Below are 25760 nucleotides of genomic sequence, written 5' to 3'. Positions count from 1 at the left end.
GTGTGAAATTCTCTGTGCTGTGGAAAGGAGTATAATCTTTAGTGGACCATTTTGCAAACTGCTTGATCTTGTCTTGAAATAAAAGGACTCTTTAGAGATACCAATGCTGAAAATAATGTAATTATCAATAAAGTGAGGTTGACTTTGGCTCATGGGTAGTTTTTAGAATGTCAGCAGCCAGCATGGTACTTCAGATGTAAATAGGTGAAAGAATCAAAGAAGAAATCAGGGCCAGTCCAGCTTCCTGCCTAGCAATGCTTGCTCAACTTCTCTGTGTTCAGAAATACATAGACAGAGCTCAGTGGTCTCTGGGCAGCAGGTGATCCCTAAATTCCCTGTCTGTCTGGATCTGCTCTGAGAGTATCCTATTGAGCTCTGCAATATTGCTGTTGCACAATTTCCCATACGACTTCTTCTTAGCCCTTCAAAGAATAAGGGAATCAATAACGTTTCTTCTGTTTGCTTACTGCCACTTGGCATATAGTCTCTTCAAATCCTCTCCATGTGGGCAGTAACAGCAGAGGGAGGGCAGACAGGTAGAAAAGCATTTCTTTCTCTGGGAGCTTCATTATGTCTTCCCTATTCCCTGTGGCTGCATACAGGATGATTTAGCAACACAGCACAGTGAGAGGGATGTCATGATGGGCTCTGACATCGCCTGCCTGGGATGAAGCAAGGGCCAGAATCACCGTGATCGCTGATCATGCCGGAGAGAAGGCAGACAGGCGTCTCAACAACAGGACTTGTTTGCCAGCAAATCTTTGGCTCTTTAAATTTAGAGATAACAATTCTAGAAGTGATGTTTATGTGTTGTCAGGTTAGTCAAACAAATAAACCATCAGTTTTGACTATTGCTGAAGTGTCTCCGAGCCCATGGCTATCGGAAGCGTTTCTGTGAATAAAGCCACCCACCAAAGCAGTGTGCTTACAAAACTGACCGACTTTCTCTCGTGGATTATGCCTTAGCTTAAGTCCTATTTTGGATTTTAACAAGAAATATTAAAGGTGGACCTCTGAATAATTGACCAACCTGAACACAGCTTCATATACAAAAATGAACATACATAAAAGTGAGGCACCAATATCTTTGCCCTAGAAAATCTGCACAAAGAAGATTTTCTTTTTGGGGTGCAGGCATAGCACATAAAACATCTGCTGCTATACTCAAGGTTGGTAGCTAGTCTACAGCTCTCAACAAAGACTTAGTTATTATTCTTGTCCTATTTTAAACTGAGAACCATATTGTTCTAGAACACTTGGCTCTTTGGGGGAAAATTGTAGCTGCTTTTGCTCAGACGGGGAGGCAACAGCAAAGCAGATATGAAGTTTAACACTGCGCAAGGATAGGGAGGGGAGACAGAGCACTGTTCTCTGTGCTCTTTCCTGGGGCTCATGATAACAAACTCAGTGGGTCAGAGGGGCAAAGAGTGTCTTCATCTTGCCTGCACAAGGGGTAAATCCTAAGAGGAAGGAAGAGAGGAGAAAACAGCTCTCAGTGCCGACATAAGACAAAAACTATCAGGGTTAGAGAAGGGAAAAGAAAAGCCAGAATTAACTGGTAGGCAGCCTGAAGATACAAATATTATACATCCATCATCAACTAACCAAGCATGAAGCTATCCAATACTGAGCTCATTATCATAATTCTTACTGCAATGTTGAAAATTTTTAATTCCATGTAGCAAAAATTATGTAACAGCCAAGGTGGATTTAGCAGAGAGCCGTGACAATGATCACAGAGATGTAAATTCGTCAAACAGACAATCTGCAGTATTCTGGTGAGAAAATAAGAGGGAGAGAAATGAGTACATCTACTTCCCAGACCATCATGGGGTTGTAGGCAGAGTTAAAAAGGGTCTCTCTCTCTCTCTCTCTCTCTCTCTCTCTCTCTCTCTCTCTCTCTCTCTCTCTTTTGTTTTTTCCTTCATTTTTTTCATTTATTGAAAATAGATTCTTTTCTCCTACAATATATTCTGATTATAGTTTCCACTCCCTCTACTCCTCTCTGCTCCTCCTCACCTCCTTTCCTCTCTGGATCCACTCCCTTTCTGTCTCTCATTAGAAAAGAACAGGGTTCTAAGAGATAACAACCAAGCATGACAAGATAAAATATGATAGGATGAAGTAAAAACTATTATATCAAAGTTGGACACAGCAACACAAGATGAGGAAAAGAGTCCCAAGAGTAGGCACAAGAATCTGAGACTCACTCATTCTCACGGTCAGGAGCCCCATAAAAACACTAAGCTAATAGCTATAGCAAATATATACATAGAGAACCTGGTCCAGACCCATGCAGACCCTGTGCTTTCTGCTCCAGTCTCTGTGAGCTCATATGCACCCTGCTTTGTTGATTCAGATGGCCATGTTCTCCTGATGACCTCCATCCTCTCTGGCTCTTACAATCTTTCTACCTCCTCTTCTGCAGGATTCCTTATGTTCTGCAGGGAGGCATTTGAAGGATGTAACATCTCCATGTAATGTTTGGCTGTGGGTCTCTGCATCCATTCCCATCAGCTTCCAGAGGATGCCCCTCTGATGATAAGTGGATAAGGAACGGATATGTGAGTAGAGCAGAATATCAATAGGAGTTATTTATTTATTTACTTTTTTAGACGAGTAGTGTTTGGTTTTATCCTAGATCTCTGGGCTATCTAATCTCTGGTTCTTGGTTACCCAAAGTGTCAGGTGTGGATTCTTTCTCATGGAGTGGGTCCAGACATTGACTGCTCCCACATGTTTTGTACTACATATTTTGCAGGCAGGACAGATTGTAGGCCAAAAGTTTTGTGGCTAGGTTGGTGTTTATATTTCTTTCCATAGCCTGCAGAGTACCTTCCTGTACCAAAGAGACTAGAACTTAGGGATCAGGGCTCCATGTAGGCACCATTTCAACTACTCCATGTTCAATGAGTTGTGTGGGTGTTATCCTCGGCAATGCCCCCCAACGTCAGATTTCAGAGGGTATTCTTTTGTCTTAGCAACAGTCTGGGTTGTTTGGAGATTTCCATGGGACTCCCTTAGCCAACAACTCAATTGAATGTACCCTAGTACCACCACTTGGAAGCCTTGCTTGGCTATAACCTCCTCAAATTGGAGTTTTCCTTCTAGCACCTTCTGTGGGGCTGGATTTGTAGATAGATATTGTTTAAACTTGGTTTTATCATGAAGTTCCTTATTTTCTTCGTCTATGGTGATTGAAAGTTTTACTGGGTATAGTAGTCTGATCTGGCATCTGTGGTCTCTTAGAGTCTGCAGTACATTTACCCATGACCTTCTGGCTTTTAGAGTCTCCATTGAAAAGTTAGGTGTAGTTCTAAAAGGTCTGCCTTTATATGCTACTTGCTCTTTTTCCCTTGAAGTTTTTAATATTTTTTTTGTTCTGTAAGTTTAGTCTTTTGATTATCATGTGGTGAAGGGGTTTTCTTTTCTGATCCAATCTACTTGGTGTTCTGTAAGCTTCTTGTACCTTTATAGGCATCTCCTTCTTTAGGTTAGGAAATTTTTCTTCTATGTTTCATTGAAAACATTTTCTGGGCCTTTTAGCTGGGTTTCTTCTCCTTACTCTATACCTATTATTCTTAGGTTTGGTCTTTTTATAGTGTCCTATATATTCTGGTTGTTTTGTGTTAGGAATTTTTTAGATTTAACATTTTCTTTGACTTATGTATCCATTTCTTCTATCATACTGTCAACATCTTTGATTCTGCCTTCCATCTCTTGTATTCTGTTGGTGAAGCTTGCTTCAGTAGTTCTTGTTAGTTTTCCTACAATTTTCAGTTCCAGAATTCCCTCAGTTTATGTTTTCTTTATTGCATCTATTTCTATTTTCTGTTCTTGAACAGTTTTGTTTCCTTCAATTGTTTTTTATTTTATTTATTTAGTTAGTTAGTTATTGTGTGTGTGTGTGTGTGTGTGTGTTTTCTCGACTTTTTTTAAAGGGACTTATTCATTTCCTCCAGTTGTTTGTTTGTGTTTTCCTGGATTTCTTTAAGAGACTTATTCATTTCCTTTTTAAGGACTTCAATCATCTTCATATAGTTGGATTTAAGGTCTTCTTCTTGTGCTTCAGCTATGTAGGAATATTCAGAGCCTGCTGTGGTAGGATAGCTGGGCTCTAGTGAAGACATGTTGCCCTGGCTGTTGTTGATTGCATTTTTAAACTGGTTTCTTGGCATCTGGGCTTTGGATGATGAAAGGTCTAGGAGTTGATTTCTGAACTTCTTTGTTGGATGGGTGTGTTGTTCCGTGGTCTTTGTTTCCTCTCTGGGTCTTCACAGAGTCTGATGGCTCTGTGTCACCTATTCTCCTGGCCTTTTAAGCTGGTGTCTTCACAGGTAATGCCTGCTGGTATTGGAGACTGAGTAACTGGGACAAGTGGGGGGAACAAAGATTGAATGGGGCCAGAGAGGAAAGGCAGACCACAGCAGGCTTGCAGCCACAGAGCCAGCCGGGGGTGAGCCTGGAGGGACTGGATCTCAAGAGCAGTAGAAGTGTGGGTCTTCCTTTAGCCTACTTCTTGCCCTGGGAAAATCTTCCCCTGGGTTAGCAGGGGGTGCCTGCCAGAGTTGTGGTCTGGGACAAAGCAAAAAGTGAGAGGAAGAAGGTTAGGAAGGAATGGGCTGTCAGATCATCAGGAGATATGTGGAGGGGTGAGGGAAGGCTGCAACTGGTGCGTTGTGGCAGCGCTTTGAATGAGACTGGGGAGTGGGTCTAAGGGGACAGAGAGAGAGAAGGTCTGTAGTGACCTGGTCTTCTGGCAGTCGTGATTTATCAGGATGTGTCTTCTGGAGTTGGATGCTGAGATACAGCAATGAGTTGGGGAGAGAGGCTTGGGAGGGGGTGGTCTGTCAGATCCTCAGGAGATGTGTGGAGGGGTGAGGGAAGGCTGCAGCTGGTGTTCTGTTGCACTAGGGACGAGACTGGGGTACTGGGTCTGAGAGAACAGAGAGACCGGGATTTTCTGTGGTGTTCTGAGAAAATATTTATTAGTGACTTTAAGTCAGTGTTTTTTAATTATCTCTTGGGAAAGTTCTTGCATCATACATACTGACTTTTACAAACATGTGCTCATTATAGCAATACTTGCTTGAGGACTGCTATATGTTAGCATGTTTCTGGGCCAGGCCAAATCCTCCAGCATTTTTTATGGCCTCTGTAAGGCCAAACTCTTCTTAAGCCTTGCACTGCAGCCATCTCTGTAGGAACCCCTGGCACTACACAGTGGTAGCACGTTCACTTTGCCCTGTAATCCATAATCCACACCAAGTTTCTTTTTCTGTAAGTCATGTATTTCAAAGAGTTATAGTTCTAAAAGTAAATAAATATTACAAATATCTTCCACGGGGCTGGAGAGATGGCTTAGCGGTTAAGAGCATCTGGCTGCTCTTCCAGAGGTCCTGAGTTCAATTCCCAGCAACCACATGGTGGCTCACAACCATCTGTAATGAGATCTGGCGCCCTCTTCTGGTCTGCAGGCATATATGCAGACAGAACACTGTATACATAATAAATAAATTAAATAATAAAAAAATATCTTCCACTGTGAAGCAGATATAGAAATACTTTGTGCATGTATCCATGTATATCCACAAATGTGTGTGTGTGTGTGTGTGTGTGTGTGTGTGTGTGTGTGTGTGTGTGTATGGAGAGGCCAGAGAGCAACACCAAGTGTCTTTCTCTACCTCTCCCCACCGTATTTTTTGAGACAAATTCTCTGACTGAACCTGGAGCTTATGGATTTGGCTACAACGTATGGTCAGTCAACGTCAAGGATACTCCCGTGTCTTCTTCCCTTGTGCTGGGATGACAGACATATACCTCTGTGCCCAGCTTTTACATTGGTACTGGGGATCAGGCTCAGGTCCTCACGCCACTGCTGTAAGCAACAGACTAAGTTATCTCTATAGCCCAAGAAATGTTTAGTTAATTTTGAGGTTGTTCCTTCTGATAACGTAAAATACGTTCATTATAATCTTGTACAGTGTGATAGAACTGTAGTTATTTCACCAGTTCTACATTAATATTTTCATGGCTAAGACTAAGGGCTATGAAGGATATGAGGGAGCACACTAAACACATCTAGTACTAATGGAACTCTCATAAGAATATGAAAACCATTATTCACTTGAGCCATGACTTTGTTTTGTTTTGCTTTAGACATGTTTTCATGTAGCCCTGGCTGACCCAAAACTTACTACGTGACTAAGATTGGTCTTAAACTTGTGAGCCTCCTGCTTTTATCTCTTGAGTACTGGGGTTACAGGTATGTGCAACAATGTCAACCCATAACCATAATTAATGATCCCAAATATCACACTTTTCTTTCACTCACTTGCCCAAGTGGAAAGCAAATGGTTCTTGCTCTAACTCATGTGCTGTGGGATGGTCTGTATGTCAAATGTGTTGCTGATTGGTCAATAAATAAATCACTGATTGGCCAGTGGCCAGGCAGGAAGTATAGGTGGAACTAACAGAGAGGAGAATAGAGAGAACAGGAAGCTGGGTGGGGGAGACACTGCCAGCTGCCACCATGACAAGCCACATGTGAAGATCCCGGTAAGCCACGAGCCATGTGGCAAGGTATAGATTAATGGAAATGGATTAATTTAAGCTGTAAGAACAGTTAGCAAGAAGCCTGCCATGGCCATACAGTTTGTAACCAATATAAGTCTCTGTGTTTACTTGGTCGGGTCTGAGAAGCTGTGGGTCTGGCAGGTGAGAGAGGTTTGTCCTGAGGTGGGCCAGGCAGGAAAACTCTAGCTACACTCATGGCTCCATCAAAAGGTACCTCTTCTTCTAGCTAAGTGTGTCTGTATTCACTAGCTGGGAGGTGTCAGAGCTTCTGTTAGGTCTAGATAAAGACCTGTGCTCCCATTCTATTCTACTATTCAGCAATGACTAACCTGGAAAAAGATTTTCTTTTCAGAGGCTGTCTTCCTCTTTTTTTTTAAAAAAAAGAAGACAATGTGATCTATCCCACATGATTAGGGAAGAGTCAAATGGGACAGTGAACATGCGTAACTTTATGAAATGCAAATAACATGAGTATTAGTGACGACAATCACAGAACATGGAAAGCATGCTCTAAAAGCATGTCTCCACCCTTCAGTCTTCACATCCAGGGACAGAAATGTGTGCTGCCTCTGTCTGTCCCCAGTTTCTGCCTCTGCTTCTCTGTCTTCTTCCCCAGGGCCTCTGGGACCCACATTAGAAACAGACATCATCTACAACATATGTGTGACTTAACCCTAAGCAGGGTTTGATGTTCCCCTTCTCTTCTCCTTTGCCACCGTCTCAATAGCCATATGGTGTCTTTTTATGGAGAGCTTCTGTGCAAAAGCTTTCTGGCAGGTACTTTACTCATATCTAAATCCTCAACACATCCCATGAAAGATTAGAATCTTGACAACTTTATGGATGGGGAAGTTGAGCCTCAAGAGCTGAGTAGCCCCAAGATATTAAGTAGCCCAGCAGTAGAAACTTAGAGACTTAACTAATTTACATCCATGTGAGGTGGTGCCAGCTTAGTCACCAAACATTGCACACCAGAGGTTAGAATAAAGTCCATACATGTATGGGTGAGGAAAAGGATTGACAGGGGAAGAAAGACTCTGAAACTAAAGTCAGCAAAAGAAGAGGAGGCACATGTTTCACCATCATCCCTCACTCTGTTGGTGAAGGTCTTTCTTCCTGTGATGAGATGGTACCCTCATCCTTTATGAACTTCCTTTCATAAGTTAATTCCAAGGGTGTGCCTTGTCCGTGGTTCCCAGCAGTCTAGAGGAGATGTTTCAGCTGCTTATCTTCCCAACAAGTCTAGAACTCAGAGCTCTTGGGATGCTACATATCAGTGGAAGCCCCTGAATCTAGGAAGAGTTAATCTGGAGCTTCCCCTTCTCATAGGACAAGGCAGAAGTATCTAGCCTCAGTTCATTGTGCAGGCAGTCTGGAACATATCAGTTCCATAACTCTATTAACTGCACTAGATTTCCAAAGGTCAGAGAGTAGCTTGCTGACAAAGAGAGAAAACAGCTCCATGCAAGTTTTCCCTCTTCTTGGTCAATTTTGTCAGCAATGGGACCTCCTGACTACTTCTTCTTCTTCTTCTTCTTCTTCTTCTTCTTCTTCTTCTTCTTCTTCTTCTTCTTCTTCTTCTTCTTCTTCTTCTTCTTCTCCTCCTCCTCCTCCTCCTCCTCCTCCTCCTCCTCCTTCTCCTCCTCCTCCTCTTCCTCCTCCTCCTCCTCCTTCCCCTTCCCCTTCCCCTTCCTCCTCCTCCTCCTCCTCCTCCTCCTCCTCCTCTTCCTTCTCCTTCTCCTCCGCCTTCTTCTTTGCAACCATTCCCTTCTCATTGAAATTCTTAAGAGTTTGGTTATTAGTGAATTATGGGTACTAAAATGTAAAATTAGCATAAATGTTTATAAAGGAGTTTTAATTATCATAGAGCAATGTGTTGTGTGGCTTTTAATAGCTCCACTGGACAATTCTCAATTTCATTATTCTAGTGCAAGCCAAGTGTAGGCACTGTTCTGATGACTGTAAATGAGAAATCACCATTCTTAGGTCTATCCACAGGCCGCACAGCAAATTCATATTTCTCAGGACTATATGCTAGCATGGTGAATTAATAAGATAGAAGCTAGGAGAAAGAGGAACTCTAGGTTATACCTGGGAAGATCTTTCTTTTCCAGAAGAATCAGTCAACTTTGTTAATGGTTCAGAAGACATTAACCTTTGAAGTGCTGTTGTTTCGGTGCCTGAGGATGATTTACAAAGCTATCCCTTCTCATTCATTAGTGACAGTGGTTCCTACCTGCAAGCCAAAGACATGGCTAAGTGACAATGAACAGAAATAGAAATGCATCCAACAAAGCAAGGGATTCTGAGGAAAATGGCTCTCACTCCTTTGAAGATGGCAGTGGAGCCCAACATGTACTTAGAAGTAGCTGACTAGTTTTGGTGATGAAAATTAATGAGATGTGGGACTAGAGAGATAGTTCGATAGTTTAGAGTTCTTGCTGCTCTTTCAGAGGACTGCTCATTCACAATTCAGTTCCCAGAACCCACATTAGGAGGCTCACAACCCTCCCTGTAACTCTAGTTCCAGGAGATTCAATGCCTTTGTCCTCCAAGGGCACCTGCACTCACGTGCATACTCCAACATACACACAAACACACATAATTTAAAACAATACGAATAAATTCTTTGTAAAAAAAATTACTGAGACATTTCCTAAAATCTTTTCTACTTAGTTAATATTTGGTAAATCCCCCAAGACGCCCATTTCCAAATCCTTTTATCCTATCAATATTACCTTACTTGCCAATAGAATTAAGATTGAGGACATTGGGCTGGGGAGAAGTGGCCTGGATTATCCAGGTGTGCCCTGTCTAAACACAGGAGCCTTTAAAAGCATAATTCCTGTGAAGCTGGAAAGAGTAAGAGAAACTTTGGGGAGAGTTGGACTCCTCCTACTTTCTTTGGCTTTCAAAATGGAGGAAGGGGCCAGGAGCCACAGAAAGCCTCTAAGAACAAGGAAACGTTTCCTCCTGCAGTTTCCTGAAGATGCACACACAGGCTTATCCTGCAAGATTCTTGTGAAAATTCTGATCTTAAACCATCAAGGTAATACCTTTATATATTTCATTTACTCCGGCAGCAAGAGAAAATAAAAGGGACTACTGTGTTATCCAGGGCCAGCACTGGGCTAATACTACAGTTACAACAGTACATTCTGTAGACCTAGTTCTTGTCGTGTTGAGGTGAACAGTGTAGGAATCAGAGGTTCCTAAGCTGGTGAAAGCTGTCTTACAGATGAGCTCAAGATCCAAACTGAGCCTCTTGCCAAGGCACTTACCTTCTGTATCATCAAGGTAGACAATTTCTGTAGCTACAAAACATACCTTGCACAAAAGTAGCATGTGTTTTATGTAACTTCAGAACCTTTTACTACTGAAATAAAATAGCACTCAAGACTTAGTTTTGAAAGGTTGAGTTCCAGTAACATTGCTTCAGGAAAACTTCCAAAGGGAATGAGAGAGACAAACAAAAAAAAACTTTGTGAAGATAATAGAAGTAAGTGACATAAGGGTGTAGCTGGAGTTTTCCTGTGTCCACCCGGCTCCTGCAGCTGCTCAGATCCAATTAAACACACAGAGACGTATATTACTTATAAACTGTATGGCCGTGGCAGGCTTCTTGCTAGCTAGTTCTTATATCTTAAATTAACCCATTTCTGTAAATCTACACCTTGCCACGTGGCTTGTAGCTTACCAGTATCTTTACATCTTACTTCTCATGGTGGCGGCAGCTGGCAGCATCTCCTGACTCAGCCTTGTACTTCCCAGAATTCTCCTCTCTCCTTATCCTGCCTATACTATACTTCCTGCCTGGCTACTGGCCAATCAGCATTTTATTTGTCAATCAATCAGAGCAACACATTTACAGCATACGGAAAGACATCCCCAGCACACGGGATTAAATTCTGAAGGCTGACAGTTTTGGAAAATTGGTTGTTTGTGAACCACTACACAGAAATATAAATAGACACATAGACTTAGAAAACACGTTAGCTGATCTTAGGTCACAAAAATCAAGAAATGGAACATGTGATTTCATGAGATGACTTAAAAGGTGTAATTTATATTTCAAATTTTTACAAAACACTAAAGTGGTTGTCATTTCATAAGACATAAAATTCCATGTCTGTAAGTTGTCACTAGTGGGACCATGGTGATGTAGCTGAAATGACAGTTTGTTTTTAATAATTGAGCTGGCTTTTGGGTGAAGCATTCCCCAACCATACTCTGTCTCCTTGTAGAAATGTATCCTAATGTTAAAAAAAAAGTTAGGAAGTTAGCACATGTCCTTATAGATAGCTGACTATAGCATGAATCTTAAAGTGTCTTATTAATAAAATCAAACCTGAGGCCAAGTGTTGGGGTGAACACTGGAAAATCAGAGAGACAGAACAAGCCACAGCTAACCTCACCTGACCAACTTCTCAGCTGATCCTATTTCCTCAGACTGGAAGCCTCTGTGTCCTCATATCCAAATGGCTCTCGGCTGAACTGTGCTGCTCAAAACCTAAAAGCTTAACCAGCCAAAATGCTTAACTAGCCAAATGCTTCTAGTTTCTGGTCCTCATGCTTTATATACCTTTCTGCTTTCTACCGTCACTCCCTGGAATTAAAGGCGTGAGTCACCATGGTTGGCTGTATCCTTGAACAGATGGATTTCTGCCTCTGGAATGCTAGGATTAAAGGCATGTGCTACCACTGCCTATCCTAAGTATCTAGTGACTTTTCTGTTCTCTGACCCCAGATAAGTTTATTAGGGTGCACAATATTGTGGGGAACACAATACCACCAAAGCTGACTTAAAGTATCACCCTTCTACCTGATTCTAGGAAAGGGGACTTTCCTCTCAAGGACAGCTATAGAAACATTCTTTGGTCTGTAATTTATAGCCTTCTCTGATCATCTCCATAGACACCATTTTCATGTTTGAAGTCAACTTAGTTCTCAATATTATGCCTCTCTATTGTCCAAGACTTCTTAATTTCTACATCTTTGGGGGGTAGGGGCTGGCTATTCTTTCTTGAAGGTCCCTTTTGCCTCCTAATACCCATGCCTGCCTCTAATTTTGCCAACCAGACATGCTTCCAAATATTGCCAATAGTGGAAGGAGGGTTGTAGACCTTTACTGATTTAAAATTGCTGGCTTAAGTGACTCGTGATTCATGTAAATTAAAATCATAAAAGTGTATCTAGCTCTGGACACATGAACTTTCCTTTTGCAGAGCACAGGGAATCTGCTCCCAGTACTGACTGCAATGTGATAAACACAAAACTCTCAATGCAATAACCAACCGCTTTCACTCTCATAGATGGAATTAAAGTAAAAAACTAAAAAGTACTTGTCATTTCTATAAAAAAAATATAGTATTTTATCAATCACTCCCCCCCAAATAATCCCATAGACTGCAATCTAATTAAATCAAAGAACAGCCATGTGTGAGTAAAAGCAGGCAAATCTAATAGAATCTCTAAAATTACTTTAGTACATCATCAGGAGTAAGAGTTGAAAAATTCACATTATAGTAGGTTCAGAGAGACTTAGAAAGATGACAAACTTATCTCCCAAACATAAAGTACAGATGATGGATAAATTCCTGGGGTGTGAGATTTTGAAAATAAATAACATTCCACATTAATAAGTTTTCTTGGAAAACACTTAATTCCAATAGAGGGAACTAGTGGAGGAGAGGAGGCGGGGATGGGGGTAATTCTAAAGACAACCTGCTGAGTTACAGATCGCTTTTATTTCTGGAACCAAAGTAACTTTTACTTGTAACACATAATGGTAGTGGTTTTGAACAATGACTTCTGTTAGATGTTTTAAAAGACATCTTTTTTAAATCTCTAGGGTTATTTTAAGTCAAGTAACATACCCGAAAATGAAAATACCATCATATTAAATTTTTAAAAAATGAAAATACCAACATATGAAATTCAAAACTGGTTTAAATCTCTAAAGCCATGTAGCATAAGTGAACGAACAGAGAAGGCAGAGCTGTTGGATCTCTGGAGTTAAACCGTGTTGTGTCCCTGGAACACTGAGCAGGAAATACCCATGCCTCTTGGAGCAGGTGGACACACTTAGAGAATGGAGGGTATGAGAAAGCTGGCAAGCATGCCCATTTCACACCTGCATGACCACGGGGGTTGGCAATAGGGTTAGCGTTCAGATCTGTTACCATTTGTAGTGCTTTGCAGTTAGCATTAGCTGAAGAAAATGCTCTTTTATGGGAAACTTCCATATTTTAAAGAAATCAGTATCATAGGTTTATGACTAAGGGAGCTCAACCTTTCTAAAATATAGTTTTCCATATTTGCCAACAAATAGAAAGAGGGCATGGTTTCTCTTAATATGGACCACATTTAAGCCTGCTCATTTTACGTATCTGATGGCTGTATAATACGTTCCTGGAAACAATGGTATGTTTAAAGTTCACAACTTTCCTTCTTCTAGAGAGTGAATGCATTTGAATTGCATATTTTTAAGTTCCCATAATGATCTGTGTCATCAAATGTATGGAAAGACCAGATCTCAGACACTTCCACATATCCAAACATGCACAGGGTACCCAGGAAGGTTGCCCGCTATTTTTCCCCGTAGGAGGTTGAAATTTGATTTACCAAGCTAGTGGACAGGTTGACAATTGAAATCAAACTGCTCCCTCTCTCTCAAAATGTTAGGCATAAGGGTCGTTTCTACTGATTGGCTATCCCTGGAGAGAAGTAAAGAGAAGAGGGAGAAAATGCTGCGTCCAAATGCACCTGAGCTAGCTGCTGGATCAATGGTCAGTATCAGCAGGGCTCTCCTTAATGAAGCTTACCATAGTGTCTCTGCCTCGCCGACAACAGTGGGCAGTGTGGGGGCCCAGGGCACAGGGAGAGTGGAATCTATCGGAAGACAAAATAATTGCTTCATTTTGCGGTACAAAGATATAAATCTGATTTTCTGTGTACATGAGAGCAAGCTTTAAATCCTTAACTGGAAGAGAGCCTCATACAGGAACAGGGTAAAACATGACAGAGAGGGGGCAAGAACCAGACTCCCAAAGCTCCAGGAGAAATGCTAACAGGGCTTTTCGGTAGGAGGATCACTGGCTGTGTAGGCCAGCACGGTCCCCGAAGCGTGCTGTCTCTCAGTTACACAGAGGAAAAAAAAAGTTGTTTTCATTTGTGCTTTTTCCATGATAAAGTGTTTTGACAAATCAACAGAAGCAGGGAGCAAAACCCACAGATGTGATTTACACCTAATTTGTCTCCTTATTGCCTCGTTATTATGGGGGCGCCTCAGCAGGGCACCCCTCCCAAGTGGCTGGATCTGGCATCTATTTGAGAGTCATAAGGGAAATGGAAGTGACGGGCCTAACTCAATATCCATACCTTGTTTAAATGTCCTTGGATTTCCTTACTTGCCTTTGTTCTGGCAAGCAAAGTCATGAGGCAGTTGATTCTTTTTCAAGACATGTTTTGAAGGTTAAAATTAATGTGCAATTTCTCTGAGACATCGAGACAGTGCAGTCTAAAAATAAGGAACTCTCTGTGCTACCTGGAGGCTTTGTGAATATCTTCAGGGTTCTCCAGCATTGACTGCCTCAAGCCTGGACCAGATAAAATGCACTGTGTTAGCTTCTGGACATTAGAATAAGTCAGTGTCTCACCAGACACCTGGAGACTTATTAATGCAGATTTGATTAGTTTCCAAGAGGGTCTGGTGTGAGAATACAGCAGCAGAGAAATTCACTTGTCCTGCAGCCTGGGTGGAAAGAGTGTCAGTTCCTAGAGATGCTTGCCCAAGATGCATTTCAGGAGCCTCAAGGCCAGTCAGCAGTTTCCAGCCACTATCCTCTCATTTTTGATTTGATTGTTGATAGTGATGGAGACTGAACTCAGGGCCTTGCACCTCCTAGACAAGTGTTCTACCACTGAGCCTCAACCCAGCCATCCAAATTCTTTTAAAGGAAGCATTCTTTTCTCAACATCTCCATATGTTTTCAAAATCTCCTTTTTCCTATTTGTTTTTTTTTTTTTTTTCATCCACTGATTTGCCTCTGGAGTGCTAATTTTGATCATTTCCTGGACAGGATGTTATCTTCACCCACTATTGTCAGGTTGTGTGTCATTGAGCCTGTCAATAATTTGAGCTCCCTCTATCTAATCCTGTTAGGAATTTGGAGAATATGCACAACTACTTGAAATAATGTTGACAGTTTTAAAAAGATGAATATAGGGGCTGTGCCTAAGCATCATGCCTGGCAGGTGGTGGATACGACTTCAATAATTTGAAATATGCTCCATTTTTCTATCTTCTTGGGCACACTGGACGAGGTCTGCATGATGCTAAAGACATTTCTGCTGAACTTCCTTCTTAGTTTCTCTTATTACTCTATTATTTGGCCACCATTATTCTATGTCAAGGTCTTCTCATCTGCTAATGACCACCTGGCTTTCTTGCCTTTATTTTTGCTAGATACCTCTATCAGAATCCTATCGAGATGGAGGAAATATCAAATCAAATATTTAATTGGGGAGGGGGTGGCATAGGCCACAGCATACTTGTGGAGGTCAGAGGAGAACTTAAAGGAGTCTGTTTTCTCCTTCTACCATATGGCTCCCAGGGATGGAATTCAAGTTCCCTGCTTGGTGGCAGGGAACTTTAGCTACTCAGCCATCTTGTCCACCCCCGCATTTTACTTCTTAAAGGTAGTTCTGACTATTCTCAGACCCCTTATAGACAACAGATAACAAAGTGATGTGAGATGTAGACCAGAAGAACTCGAATAGCGCCTGACATTATCAGTCATTTGGGGAGACCCTTTTCTCCTAGACCCCTGGGAACTCAACTGCTAAATGGTGAGGAGACAATGCCAGGATTCTGATAACAAAAAAATGGGAAAGTACAGATAAGTGAGGTAGAGAGTAAACATCCACTCAGCAAGTACTCAGTAAGACAATGCAGGTCATCCACAAACCCTGAAGACAGAGTTGGGACAGTAGGGCTGTCTCTGTTAACAGCTGTTGAGCTTCTATGAAAGCAGACATTGAATAATGGCAGACTGTTAGGGTACAGGAGTGCCATGCCTTAAGGGAGGCACACTGCACACAGAAAGAGTCCATTGCAGTGGTTACGAATGTCAGGAAAGGGCAAGTTCACTAAGAGAATGTGGTCAGTCTTGTTTTAGATATTGATAAGTTCAAGGTATGCAGACATGAACTTTGTTTTTCTGGATCTAGGACTCATAAAACTTAAAATAGAGACATATCTCCTGTTCATTTGCTCCACTCCATTTTCATTCTAAAAGGCATTATTATGAAAATAGCCCAGTGTTCCAAATGCATCCACAGGTGTTCTTGGGTGTGACGAAAGGCTGCATTTCCTTCTGATGATGGTTAAGTATTCAAATCCTTGTTTCAGTCTTCTGAAGTTAAATATGTTGGTTGTTAAGAAGTGTGATTGCCAGCTTTCAATGTCTCATTCACCGATCAATTTATCCCCTGAGATATGTAACTGTCTCTGCTGCAGAATAATCCTCTTGTACACTGTGAAGATTTGTCACTCTAATTGGCTTAATAAAACACTGATTGGCTGGTAGCTGAGCAGGAAGTTAGGCGGGAAAACCAAACTAAGAATGCTGGGAAGAAAGATGATGTAGTCAAGGAGTCGCCAGCCAGACACAAAGGAAGCAAGATGAGAATATCATTTTGATAAAAGATACCAAGCCGCGTGGCTAAACATAGATCAGAATTATGGGCTAATTTAAGTGTAAGAGCTAGTCGGTAATAAGCCTGAGCCACCGGCTGGGCATTCATAAGTAATATTAAGCCTCTGAGTCAATTGTTTAAGAAGTGGCTGCTGGGTATTTGGGAATAGGCAGGCTAGAGAGAAACGTTCTGTCTATAGTCTCTATTCCAGACACTTACGTAATCTCCAACTTATCTTGACAAAACTGCAAAACTGCATGGGTTCCACATTTCTCCCGGCTACTTCTCTGCCCTGGTCCATGTGATTCCTCTGTTTGGGACCCGGACCCTCCAATTGCCTTTAACTGAGAACTTTCATTTAGTCCAAGTGTCTTTTCACATTGAAACAATGCATGCTTTCACTGCGGACTTGTTTTTAGGTGGTGGATGATAGGAAGGAGAAAGTCCCATGTGAGCTTTCTGGGTGGTCTGCTCTCATGCTGGCCTCATGTCCTCTTGCTACCTGTCATGTAGACACTGCGGGGACCGCCATTTTCACCCTGAGTGAAATCCACAGCTTCTGACCTCAGCTCTGGACTATCTGCCCAAAGATTTCTCTGCAGCAAGAATAGTGGATGCTTTTGAAATCAGCCTAATATTCATGTGTGCATGGCATGTGGGGAAGTAGGTGCCCTGAGACTAGAACGGTGTAGGGCAGAACAGCTATATTTAGTATGTGCTGCTGACACTCAGTGGCAGGCCTGCATTACCCGGCTGAAAGAGTCCCAGTGAGAGAGTTCCACATTCTCTTCTGTGGCCACTAACTGAATAAACGCTCTTGTACTACCTCCTCTGCCTTTTGTTGCAGTTTGTGCCAGCCCGCCCTTTTGATACAAGCACTTCCCCCAAACAGATCACCTGCATGAAAATGGTTTGGGACCAGGGGTACCCAGGCCAATGTACCTGCATGATCCATGCATGTGTTTGAACATCAAGTATGAAAGATTGTGGGATAATTCTAAAGCATGATGCATACTTTAAAGCAGTAGTGGCAGTCAATGTTGTGAGGGATGCCAGCACAAGATTGTGTGGTGACATCGCTTCGACTGGGTGGATGAGGAAGGCCTATTGAAAAGGGAACCCTTAAACTAGCTGTATCAGCGAGAGATAAGAGCTAGCTATGGTAGAGTCTGTGGGCAAAAGCTTACCTTTGGGCAAATGAGAAAGTGCAAGGTCCCCATGGCAGCTTAGGGATGTGAGTCCTGGAAATGGAGCATTAGTACAGAGGGGCACAGAGAAAGGAGAAATAAGCAAATGCCAGCTTGCTCTTTCAGCCTTTTCAGGACACGGTAGCTTGGGTTTTGTAGCTGGTTAAGAAAACGTCAGGATTTTAAGGAGAGAAGGTGGAATCAAGTGATGTTTATTATAAATATATCATCATGCCTGCTGCATGGAACGCTGTAGAAAGTTAAGGATGGTGGTATGTGTGACACTGAGATATTGAGTTGACAGATGACAGTCATTTAGACTTGGAGAGCTGCAAAGTGGGGAGACAAGAAAACTACAGTATCTACTCCCTGGCAGACTTTGGTTCTGAAATCAGAGCTGGTACCCTGATGACTGGATGAGGGGCATCTGTGTGTGACCATGAAGATGGTACCAGCTGGTGTTGGAAGCACACACTTAGCATGCTACTTTTAAAGGACTTGGCTTTTGTATTTAAGACATATTGAGCATGAAATGTTCGCTTACATCAGGATCATTTCAGAACTGGGGGTCTTGTTACAGTGTTGCTGTAGAGAAAGTAAAGGGGAGGGGTTCTGCAGAGAGCCACACCTACATCCATGGGACTAGAAGCATAAAACAGCAGCAGGAGTTTATGATTTAGCTAAGGTGCAGCATTATTTGTCACGCCGAACTCTATTCATATGTACAATGTATTTTCATTGACAAATATTAGCATAGGGGTAAAATTCTCTCCTTTTATAGAAAAGAATGAAATAATAACATTCGCTGAGAAATTCTAATGCAGCACACTGGAATGGCTTTCATAAATATGTGCTGTACGTTAACAGATTGTTAAGTGGATACATACTTAACCAAGTTAAAGGACAATATTTGCTGGCAAGGCATCTAGCTGCATATTTGAAAGCTCATGAGAGAGAAGCCGTTTGCAGGATCCCGCCTGGGAAATTTACCAACCTGGCTTCATATTTATGCATATCTTTGCATGGTTGGGTAGCACGCATATTTTAATTTAAATTTTGTTTTCAAACATTTTCTCTCTTTCCCATTTCTTGTATTTCTCTTAAACATTTCTCTTCCTCTGAGACAAATAAGGCTGATGTGATCTGCAGGACCTGGACCCCAAGAGAAATGAAAGAAGGGTAGAGCGGAGTCTAGCTTCTAGAGCTGGGGCAGAGGAGATGGGGAAAACAGCAAGCCTGCTGGTGAGGAGACAGTCTGTTTATAACATCAGTGGGGTGGGAGGAAGACTGCTCATGTACGAAGGGAATAAACAAGTGTCAATACAGCTACTGACATGTAAGTTCAAATCTGAGAAACAGGAAGATGGAAACCTCTGGTAGTTGATTAGAGATAGAGGATTTGATATAACCTGGTAACTTTTTAGAACTGGATGGGCCAGCACTCTCTCTCGGTTCCAGGACCCTGGACGGTGGAGGTGGGCCAAGCAGAGCTCCAGAGAACACCGCTGGACTGCGACACACCTTCCCCAGACCCCGCAACTACCTATCCCTTAATTTGTAAGTTACACCATTAAATAAATCTCCTTTTAACTGCGTGGAGTGGCCTTAATAATTTCACCAATATCTGGCACCCAACATGGGGCAAATTCCAAAGGCCTGGGTGGCTCCCACCCTCAGCCTCCTCCCCGGCTATCGGGTACCTAAACCCGCCTGCAAAGTTCCATATAACCAGGGAACACCTACATGGTTCTTAGCCCCGAGATCAGCGAACAGCAGGCCCTGCTTTGGAGCTGTACCAACGCCACCTGCTGGCTAAAAAGTGCTACTATATCCCCCCAAAACCACAAAAGGTAAGCATATTGTTTCAAGTAAAAGTACTTGATAATTTTACACCTTAAAATTGACTAACAAATTTTGAGTAATTCTTGTAATATGGCTGACAACATTACCTCACAAGAATTTGAAAACCTTTTTGCCTGTATGATAAATTACATATACAGAAATAGACATGAGTACATGTGCATGCATGGCACACGCACAGAAAGGGAGTAAGGAAAAGAGGGAGGGAACTAAAGAGGGAGGGAGAGAAGGGAGGGAGGGAACTAAAGAGGGAGGGAGGGAGGGAGCAGGAAGAAAGAAAGAGATCTAGCTTCTAGATTTGCCATCCCAGTGGAATGAGGACAGGTACATCTTTTAAACATTTCTTTCTCCTCCTTTTGTTATTCAAAGATATTGTTCATCTGAATGGGTTTTAGGGTGCTATCTATAAGTGTGAATACTGCACACGCCTGTATACAAGTTCAGATTAAATCCAGGCCCTCTTTTCCATGCACCGACTGAACGTTGCTCACAAGCAGCAACAGCTGTTATTCTACTTTCAGGCCAAGCATTTTTAGCTTTGATCTACAGGAGAGAACACACACCACATGCCTTTCTGGATCACTTCCCTTACTTATCTGAGTTCCATCCATTCTATGGAAATGGCAGCCTCTGTTATATTTAAAGTTGTATTATTGGCTACTGTGCTCAGACCTTGTTTCCTCTATCCATTCATGTGTTGAGCATCCACTCTGATCCTTATAGCTACTGTGAATGGTACCACAATGAACAGGAGAGTGTATACTAGTGATCTCTTTATTGTGCTGGAGTATTGACAAGGAAGGAGTGAGATGCTGGATCATGTACTCGGTGTGTTTCAGTTTTATACTTGATTTAGTTTAATTGCCGTCCTAATTTACCCCCAAAAGGAATCATCTTCAGAGTGTAGTTTTGCTATGTCTTTCTAACTGTGGTGACATGGTACCTACTTGTAGTTTTGATTTATATTCCCCTGATATCCAGTGATATTTGCTGTACCCATATCTCGAAACCTCCAGAGACCACCAGGAAGCCAATTTCCAATGCAAGAACACAAGGGTCTTTTTATTTTCAGGTTTAAACCCGGACTGCCCCCCTATGCTCCAACAAAGTGGATGGAGGGAAATGCGGCAGCAGCAGTGGGCTCAGGGGTAGGAGAGTTTTTTAAAGGAAAAACCACAAGCCAGGAATTACATGCCTTGGCATTTTTGTGGAGGGATTGGGTAAAAGGGATATGGGGCAAGATGACTTTTTTGAAACTATTGGTCTAGACTTTTGGCACAAAACCACATTTGAAACTATTGGGTTAGACTTTTGGTGCAGAACCACAACTGGCTGACAGGATATCTGGATATCTGCAAGGGCCATAAACCACCAACAGGATGTCTGCAGGAACATCTGGATCTTGTTAAACTTTACTGCTCTATTTTTTAATTGGTTTCTTCTAGGGTATCTGTTTGAGTTGTCATGGTACATTCCTGAGAATCTTCCTGGAACTGAATAAAGCCCCTGGTTACTAGGTGGTCTAAGATGGTGACCCTTCCCTAAGATGGAGTCTGTAAAGTCAAGTCTAGGCCTTCATATTTGGCTTCACAATATTCATTGGTATTTTTATATATTTGTTTGGCCATTTGTGGTGTTTCTTCTTTGGAGGTGTCTATTAGATCATTTTCGAATGGCATTAGGTGTGTGGGTATTATTGTCATGGCCTCCTTTGAGCTCTTTATACATTCTGGATATTAACTATTTCAGGTGAAGAGTTGGCAAACACTTCCCCTGTTCTGGGTGTAGTCCCTTCACACTATTGATAACTTCTCATGCTGTGCAGTCTTTACCTTGATGCCATCCCATTTTTCAATTCTTGCTTCTGTTTCCTGAGGTTTGGGTGTCCTGTTTAGAAAATGGCCAACTGTGCTAACACCTTGCCTTCTTGCCTCCATTCTTCTTACTAGTTTTATAGGTTCCCACACAGCTTTACAGGTCTCACATTGAAGTATTTGGTTGACTTGGAGTTGATTTTGTATAGGATGAAAGACAGCAGTCAAGATTCAGTCCTCTCCATGGTCAATAAGACAAAATGACAGCCTACAGAATGGGAAAAGATCTTCACCAACCCCACATCTGACAGAGGGCTGATCTCCAAAATATATAAAGAACTCAAAAAGCTAGACTTCAAAATACTGAACAATCCAATTAAAAAATGGGCTACAGAGCTTAACAGAGAATTCTCAACAGAAGAATCTCAAATGGCTGAAAGGCATTTAAGGAACTGCTCAACATCCTTAGTCATCAGGGAAATGCAAATCAAAACAACTCTGAGATACCACCTTATACCTGTCAGAATGGCTAAGATCAAAAACACTGAAAACAGCTTATGTTGGAGAGGATGTGGGGCAAGGGGAACACTCCTCCACTGTTGGTGGGAATGCAAACTTGTACAGCCATTCTGGAAATCAGTATGGCAGTTTCTCAGAAAATTGGGAATAAGTCTTCCTCAAGACCCAGTTATACCACTCTTGGGCATATACCCAAGGAATGCTCAATCATACCACAAGGACACATGCTCAACTATGTTCATAGCAGCATTATTTGTAATATCAAGAACCTGGAAACAACCTAGATGCCCCTAAACTGAAGAATGGATAAAGAAAATGTGGCACATATACACAATGGAGTACTACTCAGCAGTAAAAAACAATGATATCGTGAAATTTGCAGGCAAATGGATGGAACTAGAAAATATCTTGAGTGAGGTAACCCAGACTCAGAAGGACAAACATAGTATGTACTCACTTATAAGTGGATACTAAATGTGAGGGAAGGGATGGCCAGACTGCAACCCACAATTCCAGAGAGGCTAGCTTACAGGGAAAGACCCTAGGAGGGACACATGGGTGACTCTGCAAAGGAGAAGTGGATGAGATCTACATGAGCAGACTGGTTGTGTGGGTGGGGATGGCAGAGGGCGAGTAGTGGGGGATGAGAACATAGGGAAATGAGAGGGTCAAGCTGGGACAGGGACAGAGTGGGAGGGCAGGGAAGAAGATACCATGATATATGAAGACATCATGGGAATAGGAAGAGGCAGGGTGCTGGGGAGGCTCTCGGGAATCCACAAGGTTAACCCCAACTTGGTCTGCTGACAGTGGTCCAGAGGGTGCCTGGACCAGTCTACTCTGGTGACCAGCCTAGCAAATAACTTAGCTGTCATCATAGAGTCTTTGTCCAGTGACTGATGGAGACAGATGCAGAGATTCATGGCCAGGCACCAGGCTGAGCTCCAGGAATCCAAATGATGAGAGAGAGAGGAGAGATTCTTCAGGCGAGGGATGTTGAGATCATGATGGGAGGACGTGCAGAGATGACCGACCACACTAGTGGAAGCCTATGAACTGTGGACTGGTGGCTGTGGAGCCCCCATGAGACTGGAATGGGCCCTCTGGATATGGAAAACACTTGTTTGGCTCAAACTGTTTGGGGGGCACCCAGGCAGGAGGGTCGGGATCTGTCCCTGGTCTATGGGCAGGCTTCTGGGAAGCCGGTGCCTGAAGTGTGACACCTTGCACAGCCTTGGTGCAGCAGAAGGGGCTTGGACCTGCCTAGGCTCAGTGTGCTGGGCTCTGCTGACTCCCCATGGGAGATCTCATTTGGGGGTCATGGGGATGTGGGGTGGCTTGGGAAAGAGGGCTGGGGGTGGGAGGGAGGAGGGTGAATCTGTGGATAGTATGTGGAGTGAGTAGAAAATTTCTTAATAAAGAAAAATGAAAAAAATAAGATTCAGTCCTCTGCATGTGGATATCTGTGGGATCCTGGCTCCCACCTTTTGAAGGGTTGTTTGGTGGAGGAAAGAGGAATTAAGAAATGATATATAGAAAGAGAGACCTAGCTGATAAGATAAGAAGAAAGACAGAAACACAGGATAGCTTTGGGAGGGCCTGGATCAATACCCAGCAGCCTCGTCCTTTATTGAAAAGGGCTTTTTATAACATGCCAAGGGGAGAGGCAAAAGACCTCCCCCTCTCAAAATCAAAGCACACCAAACAGCCATAGACCCTTCCAAACACTTGATAAACATGCCTGTGACAAAATCATCTACTTATGCAGCCCTGCTGGGTAAAGCAAGCTCAGATTCTCTGACCCTGAGTAAGTTCTCACTAGGAAGCCTCCGTGGGCTCCCACAGATATCCAGTCCCCGCCCCTGCACTATTTATTGATGAGACCATCATTTCCAGTGTAAATGGGGCAGAATTTCAAGAAGCAGCTCAGAATATCTACGTAGGCCTTTGTATGGGCTCTCCATTCCTTTGGGTGCCTGTTTTCTGGCAATGTCACAATGTTTTATTTACTATGTCTCTGCCAGTCATTCATCTGTTACACTTTGACCATTTGGAGTCCTTTTTACTTCCAGATGAATTTCAGTGCATTTTGTCTGGTTCTGTGAAGAACATGGTTGGGATTTTGATGGAGACAGAAGTGACTGTATAGCTCACTTTAGATCATACAGGCATTTTAACAGCATTTATTATTACAACCCAGGAAAATGTAGGTATTTCTAACTTTGGTATTTTAGTTTCTTTCATCAATGTTTTGTAATTCTCATTGTAGGAGTCTTTCACTTCCTTAGTTAAATTTATGCCCCAGAGTTAATCTTAAGTTTTTGTTTTATGCTATTGTGGATGGGATTTGTGTATATGATTCATTTCTCCTATAACAGTGGTTCTCAACCTTAGGGTCAAATGACCCTTTCATAGGCATCACATATCATACATCCTGCATATCAGATATTTACATTATTATTCATAACAGTAGCAAAATTACAGTTATGAAGTAGCAACAAAAATAATTTCATGGCTGGGTGTCACCACAATATGAGGAATTGTAGTAAAGAGTCACAGTATGAGGAAGGATGAGGACCACTGTCTTACAACATAGTGCTGATATATAGAAAAGGTCCTGGTGACTGTGTGCTGACTTTGTATCCTGTTACTTTACTGAATTAATCACTGTTAAGAGGAACATTTTTAAATATTCTTGTTTATGAAATCATTTGCCAACAGAAGTGGCATGAACTTTTTCTTATTTTTCATATAGTTTGTTTAATTGCCTAAAACTTCTAGTGCTTGGTTGAGTTGACAGTCTAGTAACAGTGAGTGCCCTCATGTTGTTCCTGGACATAGAGGAAGTACTTTCAGTTCTGGCTCAGAGCATGATGGTTTTCTGTAGTTGTCCTTACTCATGCTATATAATATTGAGGAGTATTCCTTTTGACTTTATCTGTCCAGTTTCTTATCACAGAGTATGTTGATTTGTTTAGAAAGGGATTCTGCAGGTCAAGGGCTGACATAAAGGAATGGAGAAGCTCTAGAAGAGAAGACTGGGAGGATCAGTGGGAAAGAGCTAAGCAGGGTCTGCACCAACAGGTGAAGTCTCCAAGGAAGAGCAATAAGGTGGGAAAAGGGTCTCCTTCAAGTAGGCTGCAGCAAGACAAAGAAGTCTAGAGAGACGGGGATGAAATAGCTTGTGTGTGGGGGGGGGGGGACTCTGGGTCCACACCAAGAGGTAGAGTCCCCAGGGAATGGATTCCTCTGTCTATTTTTATTCCTTGCATTCCTACATTGACATTTGCACATCCTGTGATGCTTCTCTACCACTTTCATTACATAGCTTTGTTAGTAACAGTTCGCTTCTGAAACTGTGTCTTGGGGTGCCAGGTTTTATGGAATTGGTTCTCAGTCTGTGTAGGCACCATAATGCAATCTCTCTTTTGCTTCTTTGCTTTCAATTCGTGAGAGTAGTTGGGTACAATGAAAACTCTGTCAGGATCAAGTCGTCTCTTTGTATGCTACTAAGACTGAGGGCACCTTAGCAGCTCAGGAATATGTGGTATACATAGCAGAGGGCATGGAGTGTTCCCTATGACTACTTCTGTAATGGGTATTTCAACCCTATTAGTTTGTAGGGTTACACAGGATCTTCAGCCACTGTTGATGCTAATTGTGTAATTAGCAAAGGCCTGTCACACTGGCAGAAGTGGTAACAGTAAGCAATCTGAGGTAATTGCCTTCTGAGTAGTCAGGAGTGTTGGCCTAAATAGAGGCCCTTACAGTAACCACAGCACCCTCTCTATGGTGCTCGCCTGCAGTCTTGGCTACAGAGCATGGTCAAATGAGGGCAAAGGGTGTAAGCAGTGGTGGTAAGTGCAAATGTGAGAGAGCATGAAGAACTACAATTCCCTTTTCTTGGTGTCCTGGTAGTGCCTTACAGGGGTAGGACCTCAGCCAGAGCTGCACACATACCCTCCACCCCCGCGCCGCCACTAATCATCTCTTCCTGAATGTGAAAGCTGTGTGTCCCCTTCTAAAACCACCCTCAGCTACAAGGCTGGTCCAAGGGTAAGTGAGAGTGGGACATGGCCTCATCCAAGCAAAATAGCTTTCAGTT

This window comes from Peromyscus eremicus, chromosome 15 (genome assembly GCF_949786415.1).
Source record: "Peromyscus eremicus chromosome 15, PerEre_H2_v1, whole genome shotgun sequence".
Taxonomy (NCBI): Eukaryota; Metazoa; Chordata; class Mammalia; order Rodentia; family Cricetidae; genus Peromyscus; species Peromyscus eremicus.
Note: the sequence above shows the minus strand (reverse complement) of the source record.